This window comes from Macaca nemestrina, chromosome 3 (assembly GCF_043159975.1).
Source record: "Macaca nemestrina isolate mMacNem1 chromosome 3, mMacNem.hap1, whole genome shotgun sequence".
NCBI classification, from domain to species: Eukaryota; Metazoa; Chordata; class Mammalia; order Primates; family Cercopithecidae; genus Macaca; species Macaca nemestrina.
Window position 1 is genome coordinate 188,648,371 of NC_092127.1, and position 14,740 is coordinate 188,663,110.

The 14,740-nt window shown below is 46.6% G+C and overlaps 1 long non-coding RNA gene across 1 annotated transcript in view; it reads left to right on the forward strand.

The window, feature by feature from the left end:
• LOC139362237 (uncharacterized) overlaps window positions 1-13,282 on the forward strand; it is a 62,550-nt gene extending 49,268 nt beyond the window's left edge. The window contains exon 3 of the long non-coding RNA XR_011620678.1: window positions 13,083-13,282. This is a non-coding gene — a long non-coding RNA (uncharacterized lncRNA). The remainder of the gene's footprint in view (window positions 1-13,082) is intronic.
• Window positions 13,283-14,740: the final 1,458 nt, after the last annotated feature.

Below are 14,740 nucleotides of genomic sequence, written 5' to 3' on the forward strand. Positions count from 1 at the left end.
GTCTGCTGCAGGAGTGGAGCCCTCTTGGATAACCTCTGGTAGGACAGTGTCAGGGGGTGCAGGCGGGGAAATGCTGGGTTGGAGCCCCCACAGAAAGTGCCCACTGGGGCACTGCCTAGTGGAGCTGTGAGAAGAGGGCCCTCATCCTCCAGATCCCAGAATGCTAGATCCACTGACGGCTTGCACCATGCTCCTGGAAAAGCTGCAGGCACTCAGCACCAGCCTGTAAAAACAGCCATGGGGGCTGTACCCTGCAGAGCCACAGGAGTGGAGCTGCCCAAGGCCTTGGGAGCTACTCCTAGCATTAACATGCCCTGGATGTGAGACATGGAGTCAAAGAAGATTTTGGAGCTTTACAATTTAATGACTACCCTGCTGGGTTTTGGACTTGCATGGGGCCTGTAGTCCCTTTGCTTCAGTCAATTTCTCCTATTTGGAGAGGAAATATTCACCCAACACCTGTAATCTGTATTTATGCAATGTCTGTACCCAATTATATCTTGGAAGTAACTGACTTGTTCTAGATTTTATGGACTCATAGGCAAAAGGTACTTGCCTTGTCTCAGATGAGACTTTAACTTGGAATTTTAAGTTAATGCTGGAATGAGTTAAGATTTTGGGGGACTGTTGGGAAGGCAGGATTGGTTTTGAAATGTGAGAAGGGCATGAGATTTGGGAGGGGCTGGGGTGGAATGATAAGGTTTAGCTCTGTGTTCCCACCAAAATCTCACGTTGAACTGTAATCCCCATGTGTCAAAGGAGGGCCTGGGGGGAGGTATTGATTCATGGGGGCAGACTTCCCCCTTGCTATTCTAGTGAATGAATTCTCATGAGATCTGATTGTTTCTTCTCAAAAAGGAGGTTGTTTAAAAGTCTGTAGCACTTTTCCCATCTCTCTATATCTCCTGCTGCCATATGAATAAGTTGTTTGCTTCTCCTTTGTCTTTAGCCATGATTGTAAGTTTCCTCAGGCCTCCCAGCCATTTTTTTCCTGCAGAACTGTGTGTCAATTAAACCTCTTTTCTTCATGAATTACCTAGTCTCAGGTAGTTCTTTATAGCAGTGTGAGAATGGACTCATGCAACAGTTGAGTTACTTCCAACATTTTGGCTATTGGGAATAATGCTGCTCTAAGCATAGGTGTACAAATATCTGTTTGAGTCCCTGCTTTCACCTCTTTTAGATGTAAACCCAGAAGTGGAATTGCTGGATCATATTTTTAATTTTTTGGGGTAATTTCTATTATGTTTTCCACAGTGGCTGTATCATTTCACATTCGTATCAATAATATACAAGGGTTCCAATTTCTCCACTTTCTCACCAACACTTGATTTTTTTTTAAATAATAATCATCCTAATGGGTGTGCAGTGGTATCCTGGTTTTGATTTGCATTTCCCTAATGATTAGTGATGTTGAGTATCTTTTCATATGTTTATTGGCCATTTGTATATCTTTTTGGGAGAAATGTCTATTCAAGTCCTTTGCCCATTTTTGAATCGTACTGTTTCTTTTTTGTTGTTTTTGAGTTCTAGGAGTTCTTTATTCTGGATTTAAATCCCTTATCAGATTCATAATTTGCAAATTTTTTCTCCCATTTTATGAGCCGCCTTTTTACTCTGTTGATAGTGCTCTTTGATACACAAAAGCTTTTAATTTTGATGAAATCCTGCTTATCTATTTGTTTCTTTTTTAGATTGTGCTTTGGAGTTCATATCCAAGAAATCATTGCCAAATTCAATGTCATGAACTCTCCTACTCCTTTTTTGCATTTTAAGGTATCTTTACCTTCAATAAACTTTTATTTTAAAGTGTCTTTTTTATATTTAATCTTTTGTTGAGGAGAAGTATACTTTTGTGAATGAAATGAGTATGGGATCCAATGTATTTAATTTCATAAGGCTTCCTGATTATTACAAACCATTTCTTGAATAATACTTTTTCTCCAATATTTGTAATGCTATCTTTGTACCTATATGTGGGAGTGGGGAAGTCTACCTCTCTCATGCTCTTTATTCAGTTTTACTAATCCACATCTTACCCCTGGGTCAACACTACACTGTCATTAATACAGTATATAATAAGTTTTGCTCTCTGGTCGGACCTGTTCCCCTTTGTGGAGAAAAGAGCTCATATAGCAGGCCTGACACTGCTCTCTTTAGAAAGTCCTGCTTACAAAGTTGGTCCTAGAATGATGTCTGGGAACCTGGATTTGGGGATGGTTGCCACCATTTCCAGAACTGATAAGAGTGGCTCACTGTGCCTAAACCATTTGTGCAAACACTAGGTTCATGTTGGCCACCTGCTTTACTTCCAGGAGTCTGGAAGTTTGGTGCATGTCAGGCAGAGGGGGCCCATGTATCCAGGCTGCAGTAAAAACCCCAGATGATGAGTCTCAGTGGCCTTCCCTGATAGATGTGCTGTCATAGCTCATTGCTGGAAGAATCAAGTGAGTCCCATGAGACTCTACTGGGAGAGGACCCTTAGAAGCTTGCACCCAGTTTCCTCTGGACTTTGCCCCTGTGCCTTTTCCCTTTGATAATTTTACTTTGCATCCTTAACTGTCATAAGTTATAGCTATGAGGGTGACCACATGTCAAGTCCTGTGAGTCTCCTGGTGAATCATTAAACCTGGGGTGGTCTTGGGACACCCTTTCTCCTTCTCTGGTGCCTCTTTCTTCTTCCTTTTATTCAACAATATCTTGGTTATCCTCACATCTTCATTCATTTTTATGACTCTTACAATTCTCAAGGATTCAGTTGACATCTCATTGCATTTGCCGATAAATCTGGGGGTGGAAGGAGATCAATATCTATGTCTATGCCAAATATTGTGTGTTCATTCTCACTACCAGCCTCACCATCCTGAGCTCTTCCCTGTGCCTCTGGATCACGGAGCCTGAAAACTACGTTTCCCAGACTCTGTTGTTCATGGGCCCAGTGAGAGTCCATCATGCGAGGCACTGGCATGAGGTTGGAGGGAGGAAGTGAAAGCCTCTTTCTTCTCTCTGGGACTCTGTGTGTATTGCAAAGCACAGACATGGAATTTTGACCACAACTTTGAGCATCTTTTTGAGAAGCACTCACATTAGGCTCCAGCATCTGCCCTGTGATCCCAGAAACCTCAGAATTCCTGACCATGCCCTTCCTGGGTTTTGCTCCTTCAGCTTTCCAAAGACTACAAAAACCTCTACTTCTGTATCATATCTCTTCATCCTTAGAGTTCCCAGAATGGTTTCTCTTTCCCTGGCCAGACCTTAACTAATATTGTTAAATCAAGTTTAGCCTAAAGTTGCCTCCTTATATACTTTAAGTTCAGTCTAAAGGTTTCTCTGTATGTAATAAACTGCAACTGAATCAACTGAATTGGATGTGTAAACAGATTAACCTACTCTAGTGCCAGTCACTGTGTTTGGGCGAATTAAAGACAGCCAACTGTTCAAACTGTTCAAATAAGGCAAATGCCAAGCTATAACCAATCTAGCTGTTTCTGTGCCTCAATTCTATTTTCTGTAGGTCACTTTCCTTTTTCTGACCATAAATGTTCTTCCACCACATGGCTGCACTGGAGTCTCTGAGCCTACTGTGGTTCGGAAGGTTGCCTGATTTGCAAATCATTCTTTGTTCAATTAAACTCTTTCAATTGTCTACAGTTTTGCTTTTAACAGTATAACACCAGCTGGGCACAGTGGCTCATGCCTGTAATCCAAGCACTTTGAGAGGCTGAGATGGGTGGATCACTTGAGGTCAGGAGTTCGAGACCAGCCTGGCCAACATGGCGAAACCCCATCTCTACTAAAAATACAAAAATTAGCCAGGCGTGGTGGCACCTGCTTGTAATTCCAGCTACCTGGGAAGCTGAGACAGGAGAATTGCTTAAACTCAGGAGGCAGGGGTTGCAGTGAGCTGAGATCCCAACATTGCACTCTAGCCTGGGCAACAAGAGCAAGACTCCATCTCAAAAACAAAAACACAAAAGCAAAAAACAATATAATACCATTCTGGTTCTTCCGTGCTCCATCATTTCATTTATTTAGGTCTTTTTTATATCCTCGATAGTTTTATAAATTTCTCTATAAAGTCCGCCAGCAGAATTGAGCTCCCTTTGCCCACAGCAGCATTCATGGTAACTGTTATGATATGAATGTTTGTATCTTTTCAAATTCATGTGTTGAAACCTAATCACCAATATTATAGTATCAGAGGGTGGGGTATCTGGGAGATGATTAGATCATGGGGGTAGAGAACTCATGACTGGGACAAATGAGGCCCAGAGAGCTCCCTTGCCCCTTCCACAATGTGAAGATGCAGCAAGAAGGCCTCATCTAGAAACCATAAGAAGGCCTCATCTAGAAATCATAAGAAGGCCTTATCTGGAAGGCCTTATCTATAAAGCAGGCTTCTCAAGACACTGAATCTGCAGTGCTTTGGTCTTGGACTTGCCAGCCTCCAGAACTGTAAGGGATAAATGTCTGTTGTTTATAAGCCACCCAGTTTATAGAGTTTTGTTATAGCAGCGTGAATGGACTGAGACAATAGCAAACCCTCACACTGGTTTCCTTTTCTGCTTTCCTATCTCACTCGCCTTGTTCCCCTACTCCTGCTTCCTGGGATCATCTTCCTTAATAAGGGACGTGTTTAAGTCCATTCTCACACTGCTCTAAAGAAATACCTGAGACTGTCATTTATAAGGAAAAAGTTTAATTGGCTCACAGTTCCATGGGCTGTACAGGAAGCATGGCTCTGGCACCTGCTCAGCTTCTGGGGAGGTCCCAGAAAGCTTACAATCATGGTGGAAGGCAAACGGGGATCGAGGCATCTCACAAGACAGGAGCAGGAGCAAGAGAGAGAGGGAGGAGGTGCTCCACACTTTTAAACAACCAGATCTTGTGATAACTCACTCACTGTCATAAGAGCAGCACCAAGGGGATAGTGCTAAACCATTCATGAAGGACCACCCCCACGATCCAATCACCTCCCACAGGGCTCCACTTCCAACTTTGGGGATTAGAATTTGACACGAGATTTTGGTGGGGACACAGATCCCAAACATATCACTGCTTATGCCTAAATCCCTGTCTTGGCTTGAAAGAAACCCACACTAAAATATGCATTTACTCAGAAGCCATAATAACAATAGCTACTACTACTGGATGGGCATGTGGTTATGCTGAACAAACAGTATCTCCCTTAATTCTCCCAGAACTCCCATGGTGCACTTACTTTATGAACAAGGAAACCAAAGCACAGAGAGCTGAAATAACTTGCTTGAAGTCAGAAAGCAAGGATCTGGCAGATCCTGGGTTTTAACCCAGGACTCTCCAACTCCAAATTTTTGAACTTGCCCCACCCCTACTCTGATGTCAAAATCCAGATCCTTCCACGAGTGTGTTGTATGACTTTGGTTGCGTCATTTTAAATCTCTGAACTCGCCTGGGTCTGAACTGGATGATCTCAAAATCTCTTTCTACCATTAGCAGATGATAGCCCCGTGACACCAGGATGCAGATCACCTTCCAAGTGACCCTTCCGCAGTGGTTTGCATGGAACAGAGGACATAGTTTCACCTCCAGCTCTACAGTCCTTGCAGATCCCCTACACCAGGGCTGTCTCACTGATAAAGGCCAGAGCCCAAGTCTGGAAATCCACAATCCACGCAGAAAGATGGAAGGAGCCTGGGAAGAGGGAATGAGCTCCCTCCATGAGGCCCAGGGGCACGAGGAGCCCCTTACTGTTCCAGCCCCACAAGGGATGGCTTTATGCTTCCTGCAGAGGGTAGCCTTGCAATGTGCATAAATTAAGCACGGTTCAGTCTTTATTGCCATGCAAAGCCTTGGGAGGACTGTTTTATATGTCTCTGTTTGCATGGTGTTAGCATCATATAGGCTGAAATTAATTCCACCAGACGGGCTGCTCACAAGCAGAGCCAAGAATTTCCTGGGAAGGAGTTAGGTCTGACTTTGGCAGCCGCTGTGTGCAGTGATAAAGGCCTCTCAGACGGTCTCACACAGCCGGGGCATCCAAGGGTATTATATTCTTTGGCCCCCGAGGGCTATTTCTCCCTCTTCCAGAAAACTGGGTGTGGAGTATGGACTTGGAGTCAAGGCTGATCACAGATGGGAAATGGACCCTGGCATTCTCCCTCATCCCCTGGATCATTTGATCGATGAGGCTAGTGAATCCCAAACAGGCCAGTCATCGCCCCTGTCTCAGAGCGCCAGAGCCATTGGGTCTGACTTCTGGGCTGGCTCCCCTGCCCTGAAACCAGACCATTGCCCACAGGAGATGGTTCCCTGAGCCCTGTGGCCTTGTTTCTGCCTTGTGTTGTGTTGATCCTTTGTTTTGCAAAGAACTTCTAATATGTTGTCCTATTTGAGGCCCCCCAGAGGTGGGGAAGTAGGGGAGGTGATGTTATTAGGCATGCTAATCATCATTATGATAATCACCACCATTTACCAAGCATTTCCCTCTGTACCAGCCCCCTTGGAAGCACTTTACACCCATGAACACGTTGCTCTGCAGAGAGACCCAGAGAGGAGAATGAAATGACCGAGGGCAGAGACACTCCCAGGGAATCTGCTCTGTGCCAGCCTCCTCCCCAGAAATTTCACAATCCAGAACTGTTGCTTGCAGCTTGCCAAACATACTGTGTTAATCTCCATCCCTTTGCTTGTGCTCTTCCATTTATGTGTCTAGCATTCCCTGGAAAATGCCTATTCATCCCTCAAAACCCAGCTCAGGATGCATTTCCTTCTGCAAGCCCTGTTGGATCTCCCCAGGCTGATTGCATTTCCATTCAGCTAGCATGTATTGGGAAGATTTCAAAAAGAGTAAAAAACTGTTGTCTGCACAGGAGCTTAGTTTAGCGGCTGCTGAGTCTAGTCCCTCTTCAGAGCCACTCCCCTCCCTGACTGTCCCAGCCATCTTCCTCACTCTCCATATTCCTGTTGGGTTTGGCCAAGGCGCGACATCCGCGGATCTGAGTGGGGGAGAAGGGTGGGGGTGGATATTGGTTCCCCTAGCTCCCTCTCTGTGTGGTGTATGCACTAGGTGTTTTGTTTTCTGTATTCAGATTATTTGACCTCTGAGGCCTTGCTAATTCTGAAGGGTCTGCCCCTCCCAGGGCAGGCTGATCTAGAAATGGTCAACAATTCATTCACTCAAGAGTGTGCTTTACAAATGCCATCCCACAGATCCAGAACCCACATCCTCCACCTCCTCCCCTGTGGAGCTGTCACACTCCACCTGCCCTGATCACCCCAGGGTTGGGAACCAGACGATGCAGGGCAGTAACTCTGCACCCCAGATCAGCTAAAATTATTCAAACCAGCAATCCTAAGCCTGCCTGCCCTGTCTCTTTTTTCCTTCCCATCAAAACCTCAATGGAGGCTCTTGCCTACCATCTCCCCTCCCTGTCTCCTGACCCACTCAGATGTTTCCCCTGTGGATCTTCATAGCATGGTGAGCCCTTTCTCATTGGGAACTCTAAGGGACAAATGATCTTTTCAGTGCCAGTCCTCTCCCAATCTGCTGGCCTTTTCATGCCTAAATAATAATACTATGGCCGGGTGCAGTGGCTCACGCCCATAATGCCAGCACTTTGGGAGCCCAAGGCAGGCGGATCACCTGAGGTCGGGAGTTTGAGACCAGCCTGACCAACATGGAGAAACCCTGTCTCTATTAAAATACAAAATTAGCTGAGCATGGTAGCATGTAATCCCAAATACTTGGGAGGCTGAGGCAGGAGAATCGCTTGAACCCAGGAGGTGGAGGTTGTGATGAGTCGGGATCTCCCATTGCATTCTAGCCTGGGCAACAAGAGCAAAACTCTGTCTCAAAATAATAATAGTAATAATAATACGTACATACATACATGAACACTTGAGGTTGCTTAGGGCTGGCTGCTTCTGTCTGCTGGAACCCCACTGCTCTGGCCCGTTGCTCCCACCTTGTTCTTTTGTCTCTGTTCCAGTGACCACCCCTTCACTCCCCATCAGGCCTAGGAGCAGTGACACCACCCCGCTTAGCTCTTGGGTTCTGCACTGTCTCTTGCTGGTCACCCAAACCTTGTTCACAACTTGATGAGTAGTCTTTGTATTAAAGTCATCTCAGTTACACAGTTTGAGAGTCTCTGTTTCTTGGAAGAGATGGAGCCATGAGCAGACCAGCTGAATACCCTCCTCTCCATCTATCCAACCACCTTCACTTGCTTGTCTCAAAATCTGCCTCCTGCAGGAATCTTGAGTCCAGCCTCTGCTTCCCGCATCTTGGTGTCCCTGCACAGCAAAGCAATCCCCATCCTGCAAGGAGCTGAGACAAGCAGCAGGATGGGAGGACAGCATTTGGTGGTTGGTCCAATGGCAGGATTGATGGAGGAGTCACAGAGGATGCCCTAGCCTCCAGTGTCACCAGTGGTGGGGCCAGACAGAGAATAGGCTTGTCAGGGAAAGGGATGAATTCATTCATGGTGTACTGAGCTGGAGGGGCCTGTGGCATCCACGTGGCCAGGCCAGTGAGCCAGGGAAGAGGGGAGTCATGGGGTGGAGAAACCCCCCAGGAACCATGCAGAGAGGAATGAGAGTGGGTCTAGGGGAGCCAGGCTGGCATGTGGAAGCAGCAAGAAGCCACTGCTGGGGCAAAAGGCAGAGAGAGAAGAGGAGAGAAAAGGAGAGGAGAGGAGAGGGCAGAGTCCAAGGGCCAGGCAAGGCAGGGTCTCATGGCGAAGTCCCAGGGCCGTGGGCTGAGAGGAGCCTTTAGATTTGCCAGCTGAAACATCATGTGGGCCTGTGGTTTTTGCAGCAAGGAGGAGGGGGCAGAGATGCGTTTGAGCAGGCGAGGATGACCGTCGAAGGTGAGTGAGTCCTGACATGGACGTGCTCAGAGGATAGCCTCGGATACGCGCAGGTGCGTGAGAAGTGTTGAAGGAAAACAAACACAGGCAGGAGGTGTATTGGGGGCTAAATTATGTCCCCCTCACCCACATTCACATGTGGAAGCCCTAAACCCCATACTTCAGAGTGTGATTATCATTGGAGACAGGGCCTTTAGGGAGGTGATTAAGGTGAAATGAGACCATCAGCTTGGGGCCCCAATCTGGTACAGTTGGTGTCCTCATAAGGAGAGGAAGAGACACCAGAGCCCTCTCCCCTTGAGCATCCACACAGGAAAGGCTGTGTGAGGACACAGCAAGAAGGCGGCAGTCTACAAACCAGGTAGAGAGGCCTTACCAGGAACCAACCCTGTTGCACCTTAATCCTGGACTTCCAGCCTGCCGAACTGTGAGAAAAGAAACTCCTGTTCTTTAAGCTGCCTGGTCTGTAGTGTTCTGTTAGAGCAGCCTGAGCTGACTAATACGACAGGTACGGCCACCTGGCCTGATCGGGGGCAGGTGGGGGAAGGACAGGAAATGGAGAGAGCTGAAGGATGGGCAAAGTCAAGTGGCTGAAAGGGTGGGGAACAGCATTTCATGCAGAGGGAATTGCATGTCCAAAGCCAGGCATGGAGCAAGCATGGCTTATTGGAATAATCAAAAAACAGGTCATTTTTAGAGTAGGATTTGCCTCTGTGTGTGTGTGTGTGTGTCTGTATTTAGTTTTTCCTTATGTTTTATTTCTTATGGGGCCTCAGATGTAGAGGGTTGTGGTGATCATTTCCTGACCTCATCCCCATCTAGTGGGAGAAAGCCTTTATTTTCACTGATTTCTTCTCTCTTAGCTCCATACCCCAGCTCCGTTCCTCCCATAGTCAACCATTCTACAGTTTTGACATGTACTTTTCAATTATAAAATATGTGCTGCTATTTGCATACATATATATTTTTTGTAGGATATATTGGGTCCCATATCTCGATTTCTCCCTGTCTTTTTTCTTTTCTCCTGTCCTTTCTTCCTTCTCCTTCCTTCCTTCTTTCTTCCTTCTCAGGCTTGTGTGAGGTCTTAAGATCCATCATGCTGCTGTGAAGTGGTGAAATCTGTCACTTATACGCCAGGGCATTGCATCCCCCTCCATTTCCCCCATAATGGACACACAGGGTGTTTTCCTCTCTTTGTCCTAGGGTAGAGATTTGCAGAGTGTCTGATGAAGGAGGGAGCGAGACAGGAGGCCAGGAGCCCCAGGGATGGCAGGATGGGGAGGGTCTAGTTCAGGACAAGGGAGAAGAAGGAGGTCCTATGCCCTTGTGTGATTTCTCCAGGGACAGTGTGAGTGGATGGATTTGCCCAGGGTCGGAAATGGCTGGGACCCACGAAATGACAGGGAAGGGAGCAGATGCCGGCACCTTCCAGAACACCCTTTCATTTCACCCAGTGAGTAGGGGAGGCCCAACTGAGACTGGCTAGTTGCTCTGGGAGGTGGACCAGCTGGCATCCTTTCAACAGATTGTCTTTAAATACTTGTGGAACGCTTATTTGGAGGGGTGCAGAGAGGAACTTATTTTTATTAATAAAAATTGCATGCCTCTCTATGCTCAAAATAAGAGATTTATTATGTGCATTTATTATAGGTGATTTTCCAAACCAGACAGCATCTTGGGAGGCATATTAAAAAGTCTAAAATGTAGATAATAAAATAAAGCCCTCATCTGGGGTCAACAGCCCTACATAATACCTCGTTCTGTTTCTGAATCTCAGCTGGCTGTGATTTGCAACTTCACATTCCCTCTTGATGGCTGCAGCCAAGTGGATACAGCTTGCGGAGCCTGGCACAGAAATCTACGGCTGAGGTGGGTCATCCAGGGAATAGCGTGATTTAATTTCCATTCCAGGCAGCGTCCACACTGGCAGGACCAGGGTTCAAGCTCCCATTTGGCCAACTCTGTAAGCTATCGTGACTGGAGACCTGCGCTAACTGGAGCTGGATTTCTGATTTATGCCAGTGATGTTTTCATGCCCTTACTGAGCCGTGTCCCAGGCAGAGGCCTGGCTGGCCACCCTTGACACACCACTAGAGGTAGCTGCTGTAGTCCTCATTTTACAGCCGATAGCACAGGGACCAGAACGGCTAAGTGACTTGCTAAAAGCCACATAACTAGACTGTGCATGGTGGTTCATGCCTGTAATCCCAGCACTTTGGGAGACTGAGCTGGGAGGACTGCTTGAGCCCAGGAGTTCAAGATCAGCCTGGGCAACAAAGTGAGACCCCCATCTCTACAAAAATAAAAAAAAATAGCCAAGCGTGATGGTACACACCAGCTACATGAGAAGCTGAGGTGGGAGGATTGCTTGAGCCTGGGAAATGAAGGCTGCAGTGAGCTGTGATCACACCACCGCACTCCATCCTGGGTGACAGAATGAGACCCTAATTCAAAAAATGAAAATTAAAAAATGAAAAGCCACCAACACGAAAGCAATGAAACTGAGATTTGAATTCAGCTGATCTCAGAGCCCTGTTAATGCACTGGGCCTCATAGTATATAAACCATGTCTTTTATTTTCTGTATTCTGATGCTTTCATGTCTGGGACCTTGCAGACCGTAGAGAGACTGCCCCTTGCCAGGGCTAGCCAATTTCTATAGATTGGAAACCACTCCTGTGAGTGTGACTTTCAGATGTAAACCAACCAGTCCAGATCCCACACCCCAACCACCTCCTCCATTGAGCTCTCAGTCAGGACCACTGTTCCCCTCTATGCCCCTAGACAACTCAGTGTAGCTACACTGCCTTGTCCATTCCTTCCCATGGAAACCACAGCAAAGGCTCTTACCCACGTGTTTCTGCCCCCTCTGCCTCCTGACTGACCCTGGTGACTTGCAGGGAGAGCTGTGCCTCTCATTTCTAGGGATCTGTGAGATAAAAACTTTTTCATTCATGACAGTCACTTCTTTGGGTCTTACCATAGTTGATTAAAACAAATCCTGGATCACCTTAAGAATGCATGCATTTTCTAACAATCAATATCCTGTTGATGCCAGGTACCTGGCTCAGAGCTTTCACCCTCCCTTTTTCTTTTTGGGTATAATCACATATAGTAAAATGCCACCCATCTTATCTTCATCAACCCCAGCACCACCTCCTATCGTCCCCAGTTTACCCACACGGAAACTGGATGGCAGAGAGGTTCAGTAAGTTGTTGGACATGCAGAATAAACCAGCAGCTGAGAAGGAATCAAGTCAATGTCTCGTCAATTCATCTGACTCTCTAACGACAGGGTTGGAAAATAGCCTCCCATTACTTCTCCTTGTGCACCTGACTGAGCCCTCTCTAAATTCTACAAGAATCACTCACTCATTCATTGTCTCACGTGCTCATTCACTGTCAGTGACTCTGCCTAGCCCTACTCAAGGCACTTGGGCAATAGAGAAATGATTCCAGTGTGGTCCTTGTCTTCAAGGCCCTGCAGGCCAGCTGGGGTCAGGCACACACAGAGAAGTTGGGGAGGCTCAGTGGAGTTGGTGCTGGACTGGGGGAAGCAGAAGCATCTGGGGGCCTCCCTGGCCCCGCACGATAGAGGGAACGTGCAGCCCACAAGCCCCAGGCTGACTGGGCTCTGCCCGTGCCCTTGAGATCAGAGCCCTCCATTTCCTCTCTTGTTTTAACAAGCAGGGAATTTCCGCATCTTCTATGACCTGAAAGCAAATTCCACCAGCCCCTCTGCTCGCCGCTCTTCCCTTCTCTTCCCGCAAACCCCTTCTGTCTTTCCTATCTGATCCTGAGGGCTGTATGATGTTGTCTTTTTCCTGCAAATGATGATGTGAACCTTAGTGATGAGGATATCCAATGCCACCTTCTAAATCATCACAAATATCAGCTTATCCCCTTATCTGCAGGGGATATGTTCCAAGACCTGCCGTGGATGCCTGAAACCTCAGACAGTACCAAACCCTAAATGCGCTATGTCTTTTCCTATATGCACGTACCTATGATAGAGTTTAATTTATAAATTAGGCATGATAAGAGATTGACAACATTAATAATCCAATAGAACAATCATAACAATCTACTGTAATAGAACAATTATAACAATCTACTGTTATTATAACAATCTACTATAATAACAATTATAGCAATCTATTATGATAAAAGTTAGGTGAACATGGTTCACCTCTCTTTCAAAATATCTTACTGTACTGTACTCAGCTATTTCCAGAGCTCAGTTGATCATGGATAACTGACACAAGGAAAGTGAAAGTGGGTGAGAGACGCCTGCTGAATTGGGACATTGTTAGACAACATTCTGCAGTGGCTGAACAGTGGAACACCATGTTGTCATTTCAGTGCTATACAAGAATATTAACTGATGTGGAAAGCTGTCCATTATAATAAAGTTCAAAAAGAACTTGCAAAATACAAGATGCATTATGATCCCATTTGGTATAAATATTAGAAATATATGCATCAGTGTCTAAGGATTGGGATTCAGGAGGTTTTCCTTTTCTCCCAGCTCATTTGTGGTATTCTCTATTTCCGTAAGAACAGGTATTGTGTAAAACAAAAACATTTGCATTTACTATGGCCCCTCCCTGCTTTCTACCAAGTCTGTGTTACTGGGCACAGAGACGGTCCTGGAAGAAGAGAGATCTTGGAAAGGAATGGGCCTGTTCCAGGAGCCGGGAATGTGATTGTCTGCCCTTTTGCCCCACAGTGATCCCTCCAGGTCCCCAGGTCAGGTTAAGAGCCCTGTCACAGCAACCTTTGGGCTGTTGTCCACCCCCATGTCAGGCACTAGAAGGTTCATCTGTAAAGTAGAAATAATTGCCTCCACTCTCCCTGTTGGAAATTGAATGGCTTTATGCACATAAAGCACCCCGAGGCCTGGTACACACTAAGTGCTCAGTAAAAGCCCAGCCATGGGCACCCTACCTTGTGCTCTTCTCTCAGCTGTCTTTGTGCTTCTCTGCTTCCATTCCTTATTCCTCCTCACTCCATCTTTTCTCACCTTCTGTCTCTAGTCCTTACTCCCATAATCCCTTCTTTGTTTTGCTATCTCAGCAGGACAGGAGTGTCAAGACCAAGTTTTTTCCCAATGGTGTTATCTCATGGAAGCCTCATAACCTTGCAGTCAAATCAATGGTGTTATGCCCATTTTATAGAAAAAGAAACTGAGGCCCTGCATGATGCACTGTCCATTGGGATTGGTTTTTGGATGGCTGTCCCAAGTCTCCAACAATCCTGTAAGCACTGAGGGTAAAGACTGCGTCCCCTTCAACCTCTGTATCCCACACCCCCTACCCTGCACCCATTTTGTGAAGCCAAAATAGGTGGGGCCTAGGTGAGCAGGAAGGACCTAGTATGATGGTGGTGGTGAAAGGATTATGCCACAGTGTAGACAGAGTAGTTAGATTTAGACTCTTACCTCCTGTTCGGGAGGCTTCAAGCCGGTAGCTAATTTTTCTAAGCCCGGTTTCCTCATCTGTAAACCAGAGATAATAGCAGTCCCCACTCTCTATGGGCTGCTGTGATGATTAAATGAGAAATACACATAAAACTCCTAATAGGAGAGCTGGGTGGGCCATGTGTGTGCAGGACAGGTCAGCCGGGTGGCGCTGTGCTCTGGACTGAAGGCGGGGCGGGGTCAGGTCTTCCGCTTCCTTACCTGAGGCAACGACTGTGCCCCAGCCTTACCAGCCTGGTGTTCTGGGGGCTACTGGAGTGGGGGTGGCACTCAACTGAGGGTTGGGGGCTTCACAGCAAATTCATTTCCACTCGCCCAGACCATCCCCTGCCCGCTTTCTTACCAGGACTCATGAAAACCCGGTCGCATTTTCCTTTAGCTCTTGATGAACCAATAACCTTGGACATCTGAAA